The following is a 9,581-nucleotide window of genomic DNA, read 5'->3' on the forward strand; positions in this document are numbered from 1 at the left end:
GGCCACATGGTCAATTATATCCATGTCTAACATATAAGATCCATGTACAAAATTGATAGGAGGGGGGGCCCGGGGGGGGGTCCAAAAATCGTATACTAGGAAATTACCTGTAATTTAAACGGTAACACCTTTACAAAATAATGCAATAAACTGACAGAAAAAAAGTCTCATCATTCCTTCCAGGTATAGAAGGTTTTCAACGAAAACAGAGAAAATGATAATTCACTTTATAAACATGAAATATAAATTTGTAAATTGACATCACTGCTCTCGAAAACGTGGCTTAAATGAAACACAATCTTAAAATCTAACATTTTCTCCACAAATTGTTGTGAAATAATACCAGAACCAAGCAGAAAACGACGAGAATGATTCATAATATTACACCATTCGTCAGAAATCTGAGTGGATAGGTTCGTGTGTTGTAATCAAATGTGATTGGTGGATTTCCTGTACACAAGAGAAAGAGTATAGAAAAGACGACATTTAAACAAACTTTTATACAGGGTTAACAATGAAACGATGATAATTGAAAAAAACAAATGGAATATCAGGGCCTGATAATCATGGGCCGCCAGGGCCGCTTACGATAAATTTGGGGGGGTAACGGGAATATGTGTTACCCCCTCACCCTCAATTAGGCTTTCAGTTTTTATTGCAGTGATTTGCAGTATTGACCGAAGAAATATTGTTTTAGTGGAAAGTACCCTTCAGTGGAGGCGCATATTTTTCCAGGGGCGTGAACAGGAGGGGAGGGCTTTGGTTTCTGTAAGCCCCCCCCTTCCTCCACTTAGTGCAACAAAACAATGAATTTCAGGGGAAATTTGTGAATGTCAACTGCAGGTTCAGCCCTGGCCCCCTGCAATACGCTCCTTCGAGAAATATATCATAGAATCAGATATGCTGCCTTAAGGGCCTTGAAGTTTGCATACCCCCCTCCCCTGGAAAATGTGGGGGGGGGGGGATATTCAAGTAATCTTTGTGTTTTGTGCAGTTAAACAGTTATTGGAAAATACTTTAATTTTCCTTTAAAAATCAATTTATATTTATAACGAATGAGCATTGAGCATGTTTGTTTGTATATAACAATGGTTACGTTGTCCTATGACGGTAACGATTTTTTCCTCGTTGGGTTTGAAAAAATATACATATTAACCCAGACCTCTGGAGACATCGAAAGAATTTATAAAATGACGTCTTGGCATTTTCTATAGGGTTTCATACAGGGTTACTCCCTAGGCGAGACTTCAGAGACGAATTATTTATATAACCAGAAAACTCTGGAATAGGAAGTCGACTTAAGAATGCAGTTATGAATTTATAAAGCAGCCAATGCACATGAAACAAAGCAATTATGTAGTGTAAATAAGCCCATTTCACTGGATTAGGGATTTGATATATATAGGCTAGACTGCTAGTAAAGCTATTTAAGAACAACATCAAATGGACTTTAGTATTGTTTACCCAGGAAACATTTTTACCGATTGCTGGACTTTCGCCATCGGTTTGTCGGAGACTGAATGTTTGCAGGGTATCGTGTCGTCTACCCATTCCATAGTTTTCTAGTTATCACTGTATAATGTCTGTTTCCTCATATTCATGATTCCCTTCAACTTTAAAATTGTGATGTTCTCATCCTTTTTGGGTAACCTTGTACTATTATACCAAAATATCCGTAATTGTAAAAATAAACAGTTTTAAAGAGTTCCATTTCCATTTATCATCAGTGGCGTACTAGGAGGGGGCCGAGCCCCCAGGCTCCCCCTACGGGAGGGGGGGCTCTTTTAATATTACATCTGCTTGCATTTCCCTTCCTCAGGCAATCTACATTCTAAATTACATTGCATTGCATTGCATTGCACTCACCCAAATTAAAAGATTAAGAAAAGAAATAAAATATATTCTGATTCACAACATCAATACCCTTCAAAGCTTTGTCTGATTGCATTAAATATCCATGTTTCTCATTTTGAAAACTGATTATTTTCATTTGTGGTTCCTCTACAAAAGTGACTCGCGAACTATTTGCTTCAGAAACAATGGAGAAATGAAGGTTTCAAAGGTATATCAGGCATGCCACTCTATATAAATGGACATCAAACATGCCACTCTATAAATGGAGGGTCACTTGAAATTACGCACGTATTCCGTTTAAGTATAATTACATCATATACTTTAAAATCTCACTTTTGCCCTCAACTTTAAAAGTTTAATAAAAAAAGCTTTAATCAATACTACCTTCAGTGTAAATATAATTGTTATCATAATTTATAAAACAATATGTTTCGATCCTATGAAAATATAGATTTTTTATTTAGAAACGCTTCCATCTCTATTTTTCAAGCTTACACCGCATGGTGTTAAGAGGGATTGTATGATTGTATGATTACATAAATAATTTTTTCACACTTGTAATATGGAAGTGTGTATATGATCGAATAGTTAAAAAAGGTATCAATATGTTTTTTTAAAAGGGATTTTAAAGGGGGGTCTTTAAAGAAAATTGTATATGAAATTAGTATTTTTTTAAAAGGGATTTTTAAGGGGGGTCTTTAAAGAATTGTATATGAAATTAGTAATTTTTTTTATGAAATATCAACTTTATAGGAAATGCGTCGAAAATGTACAGATGATTCTAGGTTTTAATATCTGAGTGATTTGTTTGGAATTAAATTGATTTTTTTACGATCCAAGTCAAATATTGCAACTTTCTGAATTTTTGTGGACGCTACGTTCTGCAGTATGAGTCGTTTTTAACAATTTTCTCGTTATAGACGCAACAGATGGAAGTAAGATTTGTAACGAACACTATCTATAATTTTTCGACGTAAGCCTATACCCCCTGTCATTTCTCCCGAACACTTCCTTTAAGACGTTTTTTCAAAACTTGAAAATGTCGACTAAAATATGGTTATAAATAAAAAATATATATTTCATACTTTAAATAAACATTTTTGCCAAAATAAATGAATTATAGATTAAATTTCCACAATGTCATGGTCCTACTTAAAAGTGATTGCTTCCTTCAATTCAATACTTTTGATGAAAAAAGTTTACACATTTTTTAAGAACTGAAGCAAGCTTATGACTTCGTAATATTATAATTTTTAGGTTTTACTGTATTACATGTTCATTTCACTTTTAATCATCATAAAAGTTCGCATAGAATCCGAAAGGACCAAACGGGCCTGTGTGATGCCTGGAAATAAAATAATTTATAGTTTAATAAACTTATTTCTGATCAAAAATCTTTAGAACAATATTTCTCGTCTGAAACTATAATTTTCTGATTCCCATAGCCATGGTGGTGTAAACCTTTGACATAGTGAGCCATTTAAATTCATATATGGAAATATCAAAGGTCTACAACATCAGGTTGCAAGTTGCAAGGCGAGTGTTAAGTTTCTCATTACACAAATTGTAATCAATTAATTATTGTTTCGTTTTACCTTTTTATTTATATAGATAGTCAATATTTAGAAAAGTAAACCTTTATATATAGTCAATATTTAGAAAAGTAAACCTACCCAAAATGTCCGATCAAATCATATCCGTAAGCTTCACCCGAACTAGTTTTGTATCCGGGAACAAATCCTAGATACCAAATAATTACTAAATCCAGATCAAATCCTGATCAAATCCTGATCAAATCATGATTAAATCTTGATAATATCCTGACAAAATCCTGATCAAAAATATAACGATAAAATCCTGATCACATAACTATCCAATTCTGATCAAATTCTGACAACCTTGGGTTCTACAGTTTCTCTGCTTTATAAAATCCACAATTGTTCTTAAGATATATAGAGAACCACAATTGAATATAATAAGTTTTTATTAACAAAACATGGATATCTCTTAATAAAACAAAGATGTTAAAAATGTTTTTAAGGGGTACCGTTATGCATCAGACATTCCATATACATTTAGGGTCACTTGAAATCATTTCTACATTTCTACAGTTCTTTTCAGTTATTTTAATTAATTTTACAAACCTCTGTTATTGTAGGCGTAACCTGCTACCTCATGCCTACCCTCAATATGACCTTATAACAATAATAATAATAGTTATAAGAATGATGATGATGATAGTAATAAAATTTCGAATATAAAATTAAACTGTAGTATCTAATCGTTAATTGTAAATGTCATTATTTTTAAAATTTTTGTTGTTTTTTAACTTTCTATTTCTAAAATAACACTATTTTATCGCATTCAAATTGTGTATTGCCTGTGTAAAAAGCTGAATTGAACGCGGCATGACAAATGAAAAGTTGTGCACATGCGGGAAAAAATTTACAAAATCTACGAACCTAAATACGAGTAATGATTAATTGATTGTCGTAGAGACATTGTCTTTGTATACACATTTTACATGTTTTAATGCGAAAAATGTAAGATTTCTTGCTAACTCAAATATCAAAAGTTTTCATATTTTAGTACATAATAACGAACACATAATGACATTCAAATATAATAAATTTAAATGTTATTGGGCTGCTGTTACTGAAAAAAACATCAAATAGTGTCTATAGAGAGGGACCGTCCCTTTCCGCTCAAATTCTGAACGAAAAATCGGCTTTTTCTCCGGCCACGGTTGTCTTTGAAAAGTAAGACTATTACCAATCAATAGCGAATAGGCTGTTTAGTTTACCCTGAAATTACCCAAATAAGTGAACGGTCCCTTTAAAGAAAATCTTTTTAAAAAATTTATCAAGAATATTGACAGCATGAGAGAGAGGATGGTAAGGAAGAACCAAGTTTGAAGAGTTTTGTTTATATTTTGGGATTGTAAGGTAAGGTCCGGAAATACAAATATGGGCATGACCAAGATTTATTGGATTTCCAAGGATAGTAAAGGAAAGGTAAGATAATAGAAAGTGGTGCATTAGATAGAGTTCTGTTTATTTCTTGGGATTGTAAGGTAAGGTATACGGGAATACAAAGATGTGAATGTGAAAAGATTTATTCGATTTCCAAGGATAGTAAAGGAAATGTAAAATATGAAGAAGAGGTGCATATTAGGAAGAGTTTTGTTTATTTCTTCAGAATGTTAGGGAAGGTACGGGAATTCAAAGAGGTGCAGTAGGAAGAGTTTTTTTTATTTCTTCAGAAGGGTAGGGAAGGTACGGGAATTCAAAGAGGTGCATGAGAGAGAGTTTTGGTTATATCTGAAGAAAGTTAAAAAAGGTTGGAGATCATAAAGAGGTTTATTAGAAAAAGTTCTGTTTTTCTCCAAAGAATGTTAGGAAACGTTAGAGATTATATAAAGAGGTAAGCAAAAGAGGTGCTAAATAAAGAAATCATTTTGTTTCTAAGGAATGTTTGTAAAGGTGTCTGCAGAAACAATAAGATAAGATCAAACATATTATTTATTCCTTTGAGATGATGGAATGAAACCTAAAGAATGAGTAGGATGAGGAAGAGAAGTAAGGAAGGATGAGGATGGATGAGTAGGAGAATGAGAAGGAGGAGCAGGGGAGGTTAAGGATGTATGAGTAGGAGGAGGTAGGTATACAGGAGTAGAGGAGTACCAAGGAGTTATATAACAGGAGCTGGAGCGGACTAATCCAACCTGTAGAACAAGGAGATTGGGAGAAAGGATTAATGAAAAAATATTGGTTGGTACTAATCTTCTTTTCAATGCGTTCTTGTTTATGTTGATTATTATAAATATTATGTTTCTTTATATTTTAAAGCTCATGTCAGTTTTGTCTTATGTTCTATTCTTATATGCATTGATACAATTCTGATTTTGATGAAGTGTCTATTCGAATTTATGGGATTTGAACTATTTTTATATAAATCAGTTCATGATTGTAAGTATTGGTACAATTTCTATGTATAGATTGGTTCTATACTTCTATCATAATTTCAACATCCCGCATAATTTAAACAAATGTAACTGATGCCTTTTGAGTGTTGGTAAACATAGATTTGATCCTTGCACAGTTTATTGATATTATTCTGATATTCTGTCCTTTTTTATTTTGCATCAACGATTATTTCAAGTTAGGTTTAAAGCTAATGTATCGGACTAAAAGTTTTCAACGTACAGATAATTTCAAGTTAGGTTTAAGGTTAATGAATCGGACTAAAAGTTTTCAACCTAAATATTATTTCAAGTTAGGTTTAAGGTTAATGAATTGGACTAAAAGTTTTTAACTTAAAGATTTTTTCAAGTTAGGTTTAAGGCTAATGAATCGGACTAAAAGTTTTAACCTAAAGATTATTTCAAGTTAGATTTAAGGTTAATGAATCGGACTAAAAGTTTTCAACCTAAAGATTATTTCAAGTTAGGTTTAAGGTTAATGAATTGGACTAAAAGTTTTCAACCAAATCCTGATTGGGAGGGTTTCTAATTAAATGAAAGTAAATTAAAACTTTCAAAAATATTAAGCTGTACAACCAAATTTGTTTTATAAAACAAATATAAAGCATGATAAAACACTTTTTAGCTAAAGCAAACTTGTTAAAAGTATTGATTGCAAACATCAATAAAACACTTTTCACAAATAAAAATTTAAAAAGTTTTGATGGCAAAGTTTTAGAAACTCGTCTTACCAGAGGGTATGGTGGAGGCTTAGACATTAGCAGCATTCGTTGCTAGAGTAGGCATCTGCAGCAGTATGAAGGAGTTAGTAGTTCCTAGGATCGGAGGTGTTCACATCTCGACGTTCTAAAGCTAACTGACGCTGTTCCCCACAAGTAGAGGCGGTAAGGGGGGGGGGGGAACATGAGGAGACACATTTGGAGCGGATATAGTATTATAGTATTGTGAATCTTCCGCGGTCAACTTCGCTACACAGTAGTAATCGTCTTCGTGTTTTCTTGAATTTGTTGACAACTTTGGGTTTAAATTGTTGTAGGGTAATGATACTTTCAAGGAATTTATGCATGATTTATTGCAAGCATTGTCCTCACTTTAAAATATAATTTTCTATTTCTTAGAGAATTGAAAAATTACATGCAAAAATGACCTGTATTCATGCGCAATATCATGAAATAATCTGACTTAAATTTCGTGCAAAACTGTTTTCGTACTGATACGAAAATGATGCGGAATTTCGTGCAAAAAAAGTCATTTCGTACAAAATCACGCAACTGTTGCGCAAGAGAATTGACTGTTGGAAACTCTACATACAACGTACTGCAAGTTTACAGAATAATGTTAACACGCTTTTTGCTACAATTGTAGCAGATTAGTAGCAATCATCCATCGAATATTTTTTGACGTAATCTTATACCCCCTTTAATTTTTCAGGAACACTCCCTTTAAGGTCTAAATACTATAAAATCAAAGTAACAAAAAGCTAAGAGATAGAAAATTATATTTTAAAAGTGATGACAACGCTTGCAATAAATTAAACGTCACTAAACTGATGGTCAGTGAGTAAATGTGATTATGATCAATTAATTCGCGAGTAACTCAGTTATATCATGATTTAAACTTTAAGTTCCTTTCCCCCCTTTATAATAAAACCTGGAGAATGAAGATGATATCCCGTCTTGACCTGAAACCTGGGATCCCATGGGTTAGGGTTGTGCCTAAAGAAAAAATAATTTTTCTCTGAAAGTTTTCTTTAAAAATAATTATGAAAGGTTTGTGCTTACCTCTCAAAGTAGTAGTTTACTGATGTGTTGGTTATCAAAATGAATTAAAAATCAATATAATTATTGGAATTTTCGATTTTGATTTAAAATGTTATTTGTTTTTGTTATGATAACCAACCCAAACTGTGGTCCGGACCCTGCAAAATAATATTAAACAGAAACATTAATCCCTTTATAATGAAATTAAGTCTTTGCCAAGAAAAAAATAACTTTCTAATCACTAAATCTTTGCAGTTTGCAACCTGATGACGTAAACCGTTGATACTTTAAACTTGAATTATTTGATGAACAGAATTCATAATTAGAAATATGTAAGGTCTACGACATTAGGTTGCAAAGATGTAGGGATTATAAAATCAGAGTTTATGGCAAAGACGCAATTCCTTTTCTACATTTCTTTTCCAATTTACCTACTGTTCAAGAGAGTATTTACTTATTTAAAAGGAATCGCAATACCCCATTATTTCGGCTTATGAATGCTAATAAGTCAAAAAGATGTTTTTGAAGCCAAAAATTAAAAAAAATCGAAACGTTTATTAAAGATAGTGTCCTAGTTGGGGAATTGATAGCTCAAGATTGTGTCCTAGTTGAGGCATTGATAGTTTACGAGATCATGTCCTAGTTGAGGCATTAAAAGCTCAATATCGTGTTCTAGTTGAGCCATTGATAGTTTACGAGTTTGTGTCCTAGTTGAGGCATTGATAGCTCAAGATCATGTCCTTGTTGAGGCATTGATAGTTTACAAGATCGTGTCCTAGTTGAGGAATTGATGGCTCAAGATCGTGTCCTAGTTGAGGAATTGATGGCTCAAGATCGTGTCCTAATTGAGGCATTGATAGTTTACAAGATTGTGTCCTAGTTGAGGAATTGATAGCTCAAGATCGTGTCTTAGTTGAGGCATTTCTAGTTTACGAGATCATGTCCTATAGCTGAGGCATTGATAGCTCAAGATTGTGTCCTAGTTAAGGCATTGATAGTTTACGAGATCATGTCCTAGTTGAGGCATTAAAAGCTCAATATTGTGTTCTAGTTGAGCCATAGATAGTTTACGAGATTGTGTCCTAGTTTAGGCATTGATAGCTCAAGATCATGTCCTAGTTGAGGCATTGATAGTTTACAAGATTGTGTCCTAGTTGAGGAATTGATAGTTTACGATATCGTGTCCTAGTCGAGAAATTGATAGCTTAAGATTGTTCAGACATTGATAGCTAAGTGAAACTGAATTGTGCCTGGATAGATACGGGTCCGGAGCAGTTTGTGGAGTAGGGTATTTACTACACTTGTAGGCCAAAACTTGCTTTTTTCGATCGTATTGTACGTCCGATAAATAGATGTATTGAAAAAAGACTCAAAACGCATAAAAACTTAATGAAATTCAATCCATTTAAAAAAATTATATCTATTGTTTCTCATTTTTATGTTTTGCTATGTTTTATAAATTGAAAATATTTTTCTCCAAAATTTCCCTAGAAAACTGGGTTTTTAAGAAAACTATATATTTTGATAGGTTTTATAAATTGAACGATATATTTTTAAAACATGTTGTGATAATGAATTCTTTAGCTATTTTCCAATAAATGAAGAATCCTTTCATCTTATAAATGTTTTCTTACCTTTAACCAATGAGGAGGTGGCCCAAAATCACTTCCGTAATTAATATTTTTGAAAATCTTTAAAAGGGACCGTACAATTATCTGGGTAATTTCAGGGTAAACTAAACAGCCTATTCGCTGTTGATTAGTAATAGTCTTACGTTTCAAAGACAACTGTGGCCGGAGAAAAAGCCGATTTTCCGTTCAGAATTCGAGCGCAAAGGGACGGTCCCTCTCTATAGACACTAATTGATGTCTTTTCAGTATGTTGTGAATCAAAATAAATTTCGAATATAAAATTAAACTGTAGTATCTAATCGTTAATTGTAAATGTCATTATTTCTAATTTTTTTTTTTGTTTTTTTAACTTTC

The 9,581-nt window shown here is 32.8% G+C and overlaps 1 protein-coding gene across 3 annotated transcripts in view; it reads right to left on the bottom strand.

Annotated features, from left to right (window-relative positions):
• Positions 1-9,581, bottom strand: part of LOC111699935 (speckle-type POZ protein B) — a 30,935-nt gene that overhangs the window by 13,174 nt on the left and 8,180 nt on the right. The window lies entirely within an intron of this gene.

The sequence above is a fragment of the Eurytemora carolleeae genome, unplaced genomic scaffold (assembly GCF_000591075.1).
Source record: "Eurytemora carolleeae unplaced genomic scaffold, Eaff_2.0 scaffold384, whole genome shotgun sequence".
Classification (NCBI taxonomy): domain Eukaryota; kingdom Metazoa; phylum Arthropoda; class Copepoda; order Calanoida; family Temoridae; genus Eurytemora; species Eurytemora carolleeae.